Here is a 12,033-nt window from a genome sequence, read left to right on the forward strand (position 1 = left end):
TTCGAATTGTGTTTTGAAAATGATAAGTACACTCTACTCTCAAACACCAATTGGAACTTCGCCCCACGCGCACATTTGTTTAGTACAACGTTACTGTTGTTGCTTGTCGTATGGTTTAAAGCTTGTCATGTGGGGTAATACGAAGTGATGGCCCAAGCTTGAGCTGACGCACGGTGCATGATTTCTGGGCAGTTCCTGAGGGAGAAGCAGTTCGAGCAGACGATCCCGCCAGTGAGGGTGGAGGATGGCGAGGAGATCACCTCCAACAAGGCGACCACTGCGCTGAGGCGGGCCGTCCGCTTCTTCTGCGCCCTGCAGGCCAGCGACGGCCACTGGCCCGCTGAGAACGCCGGCCCTCTGTTTTTCCTCCCTCCCCTGGTCATGTGCATGTACATCACCGGCCACCTTGATGCCGTCTTCCCTGCCGAGCACCGCAAAGAGATTCTCCGCTACATCTACAACCACCAGGTACTCTTTCCTTGCGAAAAGAAAGACACCCGGATGGAGAAAATAGCAGAGGAGCTTTGAAAGACTTCTGACTTGAAACTCTGTTTATGTCTGGCGCTCATTTTGTTGCAGAATGAAGATGGTGGTTGGGGCTTGCACATTGAAGGTCACAGCACCATGTTCTGCACCACCCTGAGCTACATATGCATGCGCATTCTCGGGGAAGGGCCCAATGGTGGCCTGGACAATGCTTGTACTCGGGCCAGGAAGTGGATTCTTGACCGCGGCGGGGTCACCTACATACCCTCCTGGGGCAAGACTTGGCTCTCGGTAATCTCCCGCTCTTCCTTCACTGATCGTCGAAAAATTGTTCTCAGGATTGTTCTGTGCATGTGTTTGAGTGAATCGTATATTTGACTTTGTGCTTGTGCTTGTTTGTTGTCTTGTCATGCCTGCTCTGTAGATTCTCGGAATTTTCGATTGGTCTGGAAGCAACCCAATGCCCCCTGAGTTCTGGATCTTGCCTTCATTCCTCCCCATGTATCCAGGTTTGTTTTCCCAGATTTTCTTGATCTTTTCCTTTACTGTATTCTATAGTATTCCTGTACATTTAATTGTACGGTGGTGTTAAGACGAATTTGTTGGACTAATTTTCAAATTGGAACCATGTGACACTTTTGCTCCACCAACAAGAATACAGCATTGGCTTTTTATTGAAGTCGGCCACCCTTCAAGAATTCCCCTTGGAAGATAGAAAGTTTCAACTTCTGTTTTGTGTAATCGCGTTTCTCCTTAGTTTCATGGATATGTTGTCTGAATTGTCCAATTTTGATTGATGTAGCTAAAATGTGGTGCTACTGTCGGATGGTTTACATGCCTATGTCGTACTTGTACGGCAAAAGATTCGTCGGCCCGATCACCCCTCTGGTTCAACAGTTGAGAGAAGAACTTCATACTCAACCCTACGGCACCATTTGCTGGAGAAAAGTCCGCCATCATTGCGCCAAGGCAAGTATCACTAGCTGGTCCAAAATATCGATCCAGGATCAGATAGTATGCGGGTCAGCAAATTTTTGACAAAATGATTCCAATTGTTGTTGCAGGAGGATCTCTACTATCCCCATCCATTAGTACAGGATCTGATGTGGGACTGTCTGTACATATTCACTGAGCCTTTTCTCAACCGTTGGCCGTTTAATAAACTAAGAGAAAAGGCTCTTCAGGTGACGATGAAGCACATTCACTATGAAGACGAGAACAGTCGATATATCACAACTGGATGTGTAGAAAAGGTAATGAATACATACATTTAAACAGTGGAGAGAGACATAAAATCGCAAAATTTACAGATCATGGGAAACATCAATTAGAATATATTTTGCTTTGGACTTGGACAGGTGTTACGCATGCTTGCTTGCTGGGTAGAAGACCCAGACGGTGACTATTTCAAGAAGCATCTTGCTAGGATACCGGACTACCTTTGGGTGGCTGAAGACGGAATGAAGATGCAGGTTAGTAGTAGTGTCACAGAACCGTGACAGAATTGGGCTTACACTTGAACTGAGAAATATTTATGCTGCATGTTTGAAAGATGAGAAGATTGATTTAGGAAAGTGAGACCATCTAGAGGAAAGCTTAGTATGGTGTTTGGCTCATTCATATGCAGAGTTTTGGAAGCCAACAGTGGGATACGGGCTTCGCCGTCCAAGCTTTGCTTGCCAGTAATATGACTGAGGAGATAGCACCGGTATTAGCTAGAGGACACGACTTCATTAAAAAATCTCAGGTTTGAATTTGATTCTTGCGAGCATCTGCTTTCCTCCAAAGTTTTTCCTAGTTTTCTTGCTTCCTAACATAAGCTGAACTGCATCGATATGTCAACAACATTCCAGGTCAGGGACAATCCTTCTGGTGACTTCAAAGCATGCACCGTCATATTTCTAAAGGATCTTGGACATTTTCGGATCAAGATCATGGCTGGCAAGTCTCTGATTGCACCGCAGAAGGCCTGAAGGTAATACTGCTATGAACACCTACACTGCATCCTAAATTGCTCTGTTTCTCACCGAATCTCTTTTCCTATTTATTCAGTGTTGCTTGCTTTTCTCAACGATGCCACCTGAAATTGTTGGCGAGAAGATGGAGCCAGAGAGATTGTACGATGCTGTCAATGTCTTACTTTCTCTTCAGGTGAGTACACCATTGTCTTTCTTTTCCAAGCAAGACTTGAGAAAATGTTTGATCTAGATTGGCCAAACTTTGTCTGCTCCATGCATCCCAAAAGCATGTTGCTCTCCAAGTCTTCCTTTGAGTTTCCTAACTTTTATGAGATTCCCATGTTTGATTATAAATTATACTATGATCACATCAACCATGAACGTCACTTTTTGCAGAGTAAAAATGGCGGATTGGCTGCATGGGAACCTGCAGGAGCCCCGGAATGGCTAGAAGTAAGTGTCTAATAAATTTGTAGGAATTCCTTGATTAGTCCCGATAGACATTGACATGTTTCTTTGTTAATAAATTGCTAAATGGGGATATTATTTCTCATCATTCGTCACTTGCAGCTCCTAAATCCGACAGAGTTCTTTGCTGACATTGTCGTCGAGCATGAATATGTTGAATGCACATCGTCAGCCATAAGTGCGTTAGTTATGTTCAGGAATTTGTATCCCGGGCACAGGAAGAAGGAGATTGAGAGTTTCATACCAAATGCCGTACGGTTTCTGGAGAACATACAAAATCCCGATGGCTCGTGGTATGTTCCTTTTCCATTAGGCATTTATGGATATTTTGGATAAATCAAGGAAACAACTGACTAATTAAGCAATTGTTGCAGGTATGGGAACTGGGGAGTCTGTTTTACATACGGCTCATGGTTTGCCCTTGGAGGACTAGCAGCTGCTGGCAAGACGTATAGCAATTGTGCAGCCATGCGCAAAGGAGTTGCTTTTCTTCTACGAACGCAGTTGCAGGATGGCGGGTGGGGAGAGAGCTATCTTTCTTGCCCGAAGAAGGTAATTTCTAGTGGGACCTTCTACATCATGTTTGGCTTCAGCTGTATTCGTTGCACGCTTTTCTGGCAACATGCAAATCTTGAATTCTCTAATGTTCAAATCGGTGGATGCAGGAATACGTACCGCTCGAAGGAAACAGATCGAATCTGGTACACACCGGTTGGGCTATGCTGGGTCTGATTCACGCAGGGCAGGTCAGTGGATGATTTTGTTGTTTGGGTCTCAGTCGCATCGATCAATATTCAAATGACGTTTCTGACTTTGGTATTTCCATCTACTATCAGGCGGAGAGGGATCCGACTCCCCTGCACTGTGCCGCAAAGCTACTAGTCAATTCACAAATGGAAGACGGCGATTATCCCCAACAGGTTTGTACCTTTCTATAACTTGATCTCATCTAAGCGTTGATGTTTCGGAAATGATAAGAGTGCGCACCACCAAGATCCACGGAAAGAATTTCCTGTGCAATATAATCCGTACAACTAGGAGAACGCAGAGATGATGTTAGTCCACGCATATTATCTTGCACACAGTTTGTTTAGTCACTCAAAACATTATCTGTAGGAGTTGCCTTACAACGAAACAACATGATCGAAGCATGAACTATGCCTGCCATTATTCTTAATAGTCAATAACTTTGGGTTGCAGGAAATCACTGGGGTTTTCATGAAGAACTGCATGTTACACTATGCCGCTTACCGGAACATATACCCATTGTGGGCACTCGCAGAGTATCGTAGGCGGGTTCCTTTACCGTCGACAGCCCTTTGAAGAAACAAGGCATACCATCACGGCTTGCCTACTGAGAAAACATAGTTTTCATCGGCATAACAGAGTTCGAAACTCATGTATTTGGTTTTTCTTGTACGATAGATCCGAAGGACTTGCTGTCCTAGAACAGAGGATCCTAGCTATGACGACGATGTATCCATAGAGTTTTTTTGGGTCAAACAGTGTATCCAATAACCATAGTTCAATGTAATATAATCTGAACTATTGTTTAAATAAATGTAAATGTTTTCATACGTTCCATTTACACCTTATGTCGTGCCCCGATCCTCGAGCGCGCGGCATCGGTTCCATCTCGTCCTTTGGGTTAAAAGGATATCGTCTCAAGCATGCTACCAACTTATGAGATTAACTATGCGTGCGTAAACGTACAATATTCCCGGACAAAAATATAAGATAGAGATAAGCAAGTAGGAAAACACATTAATTCGAAAACATGATTTTATTTACGGTCACGTCATAGGCCAACCGAGATGACTCGTCAATCAGCCCCATACTTCGGGGCGGGATAGGATCAACTTCGTATATACTCCAAATAGAGCTACATCACTCTCGTCCTTATCAGCTTTTCAAAGAACTACTAGCTCAATCACTTAAAGCCTGAAAATAGTTTAACAACAATGGGGTGAGATATAAATCTCGGTGAATCAACGCCTAAGCCTGGTTAGGGCGTTGATTCGTCCGCAGGGTCCTATCGGTCAATCATATATAAATATTCCAATCACATGCAGCTCATCTGCTGAAAATCACTCAATATGTAACACTCGACATATATGCCACACATAACAATCCATAGATATCACGTCAATCGCACACGCAGACACCATACATGGTCCGATTATTAACGGCCATCTGGCCCCAGTGCACACGATTGGTGTGACTTTACACTACGATCGACGGTGTCTATTGGCAAGACCAGCCTTCGTCCTTTACTTCCAACGACAGCATTTGATAGTCCGTGTGATTCCGATCGACACGGCACGGAACTACCAGGAATGCCAAGAAGGGCTTCGGTCCGTTACAAGCTGCGACCGGCATCCGCTCAATCCGACGACACGGAAAGGCGTGCATCCGACAAGTCGTGGAATTCCGATCGACACGGCACGACATTGTCGGGAAAAATCCATTATGTGACCATTCAAACACACTTGGCAATCCATCAGTTCATAATTCCATTTTTAGCCATATGCTCATACCATATGCTCGTGATTTGGCCCAAGGCCGTTTTCATGCTAATACATGAAATTGATGCCAAATGTGATCGCATGAATGCACAGAATTATTCACGCAACTTTACATATATAGCAAGGTAATTAACCCCCAAATCGAACATCCAATTGATCGATTGATAATCAACCTATTCAATCAAACAATTGATACAACAATCAATTCGATCAAGGCCAAATATATCAATACGAAGATTCACTCCAATCTCGATTATTTAGCCCCGATTAGTACGTAATTTCATTATTAATCAATCCGATTCGTCAATCGATCGTACACTCGTCTTTACCCTATCGCTTGCTCGCAATCGAGCAATAACAATCATTTAATCAATCAATTAAATTTAATCAATCACATAACCCTAGCTATCCGGACTAGCTTAATCAATTAGGGCCATTGAACCTGAGCCAAGTTTCTAATCTAAACCGGCCATAATCGAACTACCCAAACACCTAATAATCTAATTAAACTAATCCAAACATAATTAGCGACCTAACTAAGGATCGACTCACCGTCAATTACTCGAGGCGAGACCAGCGACGATCCACGGGAATTCCTTGGCACGAACGTCGGGAGTTGTCCGGGCTTTTGGCCCACGAACTTGGCCGCTCGGCCCAAATTCTCGGTCACATGGGCCAGAACTCTCGGCCAACTTGGTCCATGAGCCTGGCTCACGGCCTGGGCTCTCGGCCCACTTGGCCGGTCCACTCGGCCCAGAATCTCGGCCACGACCCTGCTCGCTGGCCCTCGAACAGGGCACGAAATAGGGAAGGCACGACAAAGCAGGACCGGGGGCTACGGTGGCTGTTTCGACGGCCTATAGACGGTGGGAGGCTCCGAAGTCGACGGTGGAGGTTTGAGGGAATGTCGGTGGACATGTGGGTGGTCGGAGGTAGTTTGCGGTGGCCGGAGGGAGCTCGGGCAGCAGCAAACAGAAGCTGCAGCAGGCCAAAAACAGGGGATTTGGTGCAGAGAAAGCTGGCCGGGGCTATTCTGGGGTCCAAACGTGCAACGGCCAGTTACCCGCGAGCTTGGCTGACGACAGAGGCTCGAGGTGGTCGCTGCAGGTGGTTGGCGAACGGCGGAGTTGGCTTGGAAAGGTCGGAACAGAAGCTGCAGCCCAGGGACGCCGAAACAGGGGCGTCGGGCTTGCAGAGCTGTTTCACAGCTCCGGGGTTGCTCAGCCGGCTTGATGCGGTCGGGGATGGTGACTGGAGGTGTACGGAGGTCGCCGGGGCAACAACGATGCAGAACAGAGGTTGCAGCAACAGCCAAAGCCAAGCAGAAGCAGCAGCAGCTGCAGAAACAGGAGATCGAGCTTGGAGACTGGGTTGCGGCAGTTGCAGGTGGTGAAGGGAGGTGGTTGGCGATACGGTGAAGTGGTGAGGAAGAAGAGGAAATGGCGGTGGCAGCAGGAGTGGCGTCGCGTGGCTTTTTACAGAAGAAACGAAGGAGAGGAAGAAGGAAAATGAAGAGGAGGCAGAGGAGGGGTGTACGTGAGAGAGGAAGGCGGTGGAAGAAGAGAGAGAGAGAGAGAGAGAGAGAGAGAAGTTTGACTTGGGGAAGACTTAGAGATAAGGTGGGACCCATGGCTATAATTACCCTAGTCTTGTACTCACAAATCCTAGGGGCAAAACGGTAATTTTACACTTTGATCGGGGGTATTTTAGTCATTTTGTAACCAAGGGTAATTCGAACATCCGGCAATCCGATAGAGGGTAATTTAGTCCGATTTCAAGTTGTGTTGGTCATAACGAGGCTTGGGCGCAAGAATTCTAATTCCAAGGCATGACGATCGATCGATCGAATCCTAATCCAATTCGATTGACTATTTAGAAAATTCCAATTTCCGATACCTAATTCCTTAAAATTAAATATCTCGATTGGAACCGGAGTTCAATCTCGAACCCTTTTATTGGATTCGGACGCCGTACGGATGTCGAAAATCCAAGGCGTCACAATTCTCCCCACCTTAAGAAATTTCGTCCCCGAAATTTATATCACTATACCAATTCATATGACGAGGTCATTGACGCCTTACATCGTTCTTTTCGCTTATCATATCACACTTGCTTCAAATTAACTCTCATCTTCATTCAGTGTCTTGAGACCACAATTGGACCATTAATATCCCAATCGGGTTCAAGTGCACTTTCTAAGCTCCAACTTGTTCTTTTGCATCCTCATCTCGTTTCAACCATTTGGGTCGTCCAACTCCAATGGCTTTCGCCTAAATTGTTACTATCTGAACTTATCATCTAATCCAAAGATCACATGTTATACGGTAACCATAGTCAATTCTAAGGTCAGCCATGCTTAAGTATCGATCGATACTTTTTTACTATCAACAAACGGGACTTGTCACTACCTCTCTTCTTGTTCTACGGATGCCATTTACAATCAACACTAATGGCAATTTGAGCATTCTATTTAAATGGGCAAGATCAAGTGGCAATTAGTTCCTTCCTCAATGCTTCGAGTTTGAAACTATCACTCGACAATCATTGGGATATTCACAGAATCATTTACTTCGTGTACCCATTCGAACCGAGAGTCGGACCACTCATTCTTCCAAGACAACTCGACTCATGGACAACTGACGAGTTGAGGGCCACCTTGATCATCTCGATTTAGGGTTGGAATCACCCGTTCCTAGACCGATGGCACAATAGAACACTATCGAGATTACCTCTCATAACCAACTCAAGTTGATGCGGGATTGGTTCGTCTCGACCTGTATTCTTCCAACAACGCGTCACTCGATCCAGGGTGATCAATCCTCGACCGGTGTGGGGCTGGTACGGGGTTCTAGTACAATTCGTCCTTCACTGGATCCATGACCAACTTGTTTGTCAATCAACGCTAGCTTGTAGCTCCCGCCACAGATCAATCCCTGGTCGACTTCGGCGTGGTCCTATGGGCGACTTACAGCTAAGCAAGATTAACTCAAATCGATCCATGCTCGATTCAAGGTCGTCACACGGTCGATCCTCAATCAACGGTGCGGCCGACCGGCACATTAAGCCATGATCCATGTCGAAGGCGACTTCTAACCTCTCGATGTCCTCTCTCAACTCTTGGTTGTCACTCATGAATGGTCCAAATCTATAGCAAAACTCTTGTAATCATCATCTCTTTCAGCTCCATGGTCTCACTCGACTTTCACTGCGTACTCTAATCATTTGTCTTCCCGAATTGCCACATCCCGCAGTCTCAACCTTTTATCGGGTTGGCACCGATCCTAACGACTTATTGAGCCAGTTGCAAATCTCATCATATCGTCAACTTATAACTTGCCATTACGAACCTTTCCCGTTCGTTTCTACAATTTCTCATTCCTCATATTTATCCGAGACTCCATTAGTTAAGGCCTGCCGATAAGGCAGTTTGCAACATCTATAAAGCATAAAAATATTTTCTAAACATCATCTTCAGCGACAACGGGGAATCTGTCACTGGTTGCGGACTTAGATTGTCATTATGTGAGCTCAGTAGCTGCATTTTTTTTTTATACCGAAAAGAGTTCTACTATCTCGGCCTTTGCAGGTGCCGACTTGTGATAGAACATGTGGATACAATCCCCGTGGAAGTCAGTACTAATAGATCCACGGATCAAGGGATTTATCTTCACAGTGTGATCATTGTGTACATAACCCGATAGTGCTTGTAAAGTGTACTTCTGTGTGGTTGGCGGCCTATTGATAAACACGATGTTCCCATCCATAATCCTGTGATGGACAACTTGGTCGGGCCTCAGGTCAAGTCAACATTGGAGCACCGATTGAGGAGACAGGTACCTTGGTTCTAGTTGTATGAGAAACGCATGTTGTACGAGGGCGGTGTTAGGAATCGCCCATCAATTTCAGAATGATAATCCAAGCAAATAATCCACTCTAGTAGAATATAGTCATAAAATAACAGAATTAGAAGAACACACAAGAGAATTTGTTATCGAAGTTCACCCAACCTTGAGCTATGTCTCTGCGTAGAGGCATTTTGTGAACCCACTAGTCTTCGAGAAAAGTAGGAATACAACCGATGACCTTCACACAAGATTGGGATAAAGAAGAAATCGAGAACACTCAAGAATGTCGTCACGGCCTCTCTTTTCCTTTTTCTCTCTATTCGCTACTTTGCGCTTCTCTCTCTCCTTTTTTTTTTTTTTTTGCTCTTATGATGGCTACTATCTTTACATCGCTAATATAAGAGGTATAGCTTTTAACCTAGGAGCAAAAAATGATAAAAGACAAAAAAAGCCCTTAATGAAATATTTTGGCTTCACATGCCAACAACCTTCCACTTGAAGACAAATATATCTGATGCACCAAGCAACTTTGCATCCATCCTCTTCAAAAACTAGTAACTGAAACTTGTACCTCTGCGATACTCCTCATCAATTAACATGGCGTAATGCCAATAGTAGTAGTACATAAAGTATGCTTCTCTCTGTTTACTACCTTGATAAACATGTCATTTGGATTCTTTGAGCCATCAATTTTTTGTAGCTTTAACTCGTTATCTTTCAATGCTGACCTGATGAAGTGATAACGCTTCTTGATATGTCTAGTTCTTGAGTGATAAGCTGCATTTTTTGCTAAGTGCACCGCACGGGCTGCTTTCGATGTTACTCCTCTAGGCAGTCTTGTAACCACATGATTTCCTTAGAGGCTTCCGTGATCGCCACGTACTCTGCTTACGTTATCGATAGAGCCACTATTTTCTGTAGTTGAGATACCCAACTCACTATTGTACCTGCAACTGTAAATACATATCCAGTGGTGCCCTTACCATTATCTCGATCACCCGAGTGATCTGCATCCACATAAACCTGTAATTCTAGAGATGTACCTCCATAACAAAGAGAGTAATTTGATGTACCTGCTAGATATCTCAATATCTATTTTATTGCATGCTAATGCTCTTTGCTTGGGTTCCGCAAATATCGACTCACAACTTCCACTACCTGTGTAATGTCTAGTCTCGTGCTCACCATGGCATACATCAAACTTCCCTTCGCTGATGCGTACGGAACTATCACCATCTCATCTTTCAAAGCTTGAGTACTCGGACACATGTCCTTGGAAAGTTTGAAGTGACTCCCTAGAGGAGTTGTAACCGATTTTGCCTTATCCATGTTGAATCTCTTCAACACCTTGTTCACATAGTCTTCTTGCGACAACCATAATTTCTTATTTTTCTTGTCCCCGATGATTTTCATGCCTAAAATCTTCTTGGCCTCTCTCAAGTCTTTCATAGCAAACTCTGATGTTAACATCTTCTTTACTTCTGCGATTCTCTTCATATTAGAACTAGCAACTAGCATATCATCAATATATAAAGAGAGATATACAATATCACCATTGCTATACTTTCAAAAATAAATACAATGATTAGCCTCACAATGTACAAATCCTTTTTCTTCCATAAAATCGTCAAATTTTAAGTACCATTGTTGCGGGGCTTGCTTCAAGCTATACAAGCTTTTCTTCAAGCGACGCACCATGTGCTCTTTACCTTTGACCACAAAACCTTCAGGTTGCGCCATGTATAACTCTTCATCTAGATCACCATGCAAAAACGCTGTTTTTACATCTAACCGCTCGAGATAAAGATCCTCCACCGCAACTATAGTCCGCAAAACTCTGATTGATGTCATCTTCACTACTGGTGAAAATATCTCAGAGTAGTTAATTCGTTTTTTTTTAGAAAAGCCCTTTACTACACGTCTCGCCTTGTATATGATACTATAGTCTACTTCACTTTTGATCCTATATACCCACTTGTTTAACAAAAACTTTTTACCAGTGGGCAACTCGGTCAACTCTTAAGTTTTGTTCTCAAGTAACGAGCTCATCTCGTCTTTCATAGCACGCTCCCACTGCATGTGAGATATGTCTTTCTTTGCCACATCATAAGTCTTCGGCTCTCCCGAATCTCTATATAAGATATGGCTCAAAACATTATTAGTTGATGGATAAAAAATTACCTTTGGCTTTCTCATACATGTAGATCTTCTCAAAACGGATACTTCGGGGTCATTAGTTTGTTCTAGATCATTGCATTCCTCTTGAACTGCCTGCTCATTGATAATATGTTCATCTTGAACCTCCTCTTTAGGTGCACTCTGATCTGCTGGAATCATCTTCACGGGAATTGTGTCCATTTCAGCATATTTTGGTTCTACTATGGTCTCATGCTCTGTCTGACGATCTTTGTATATCTTTTCTTCATGGAATAGCACATTCTGATTGCGAATGAATTTGTTATTCTCATAATCTCAAAGCCTATATCCATATTTATCTCCGCCATATCCGATAAAGACGCACTTTTGGGACTTAGCATCAAGCTTCTTCCTGTCCTCTTTGTCAATCAAAGCATAATCAATACAACCAAAAACTTTTAGATGAGAATAATTGACCTTTTTACTTGACCACTACTCTTGCGGTATTCCTCCATCCATCGCACTAGATGGACTACTGTTAATCAAATATACAGCTACATCAATCGTAGCAGTCCATAAGTGTAACAGGAGACCCGCATGTAGTCTCATGCATCT

At 43.9% G+C, this 12,033-nt stretch overlaps 2 pseudogenes; both read left to right on the forward strand.

Annotated features, from left to right (window-relative positions):
* The window catches only part of LOC115734062, a 64,092-nt pseudogene that overhangs the window by 1,330 nt on the left and 50,729 nt on the right, over positions 1-12,033 (forward strand).
* Positions 1-12,033, forward strand: part of LOC125313907 — a 63,724-nt pseudogene that overhangs the window by 962 nt on the left and 50,729 nt on the right.

This window comes from Rhodamnia argentea, chromosome 2 (assembly GCF_020921035.1).
Source record: "Rhodamnia argentea isolate NSW1041297 chromosome 2, ASM2092103v1, whole genome shotgun sequence".
Lineage (NCBI taxonomy): Eukaryota > Viridiplantae > Streptophyta > Magnoliopsida > Myrtales > Myrtaceae > Rhodamnia > Rhodamnia argentea.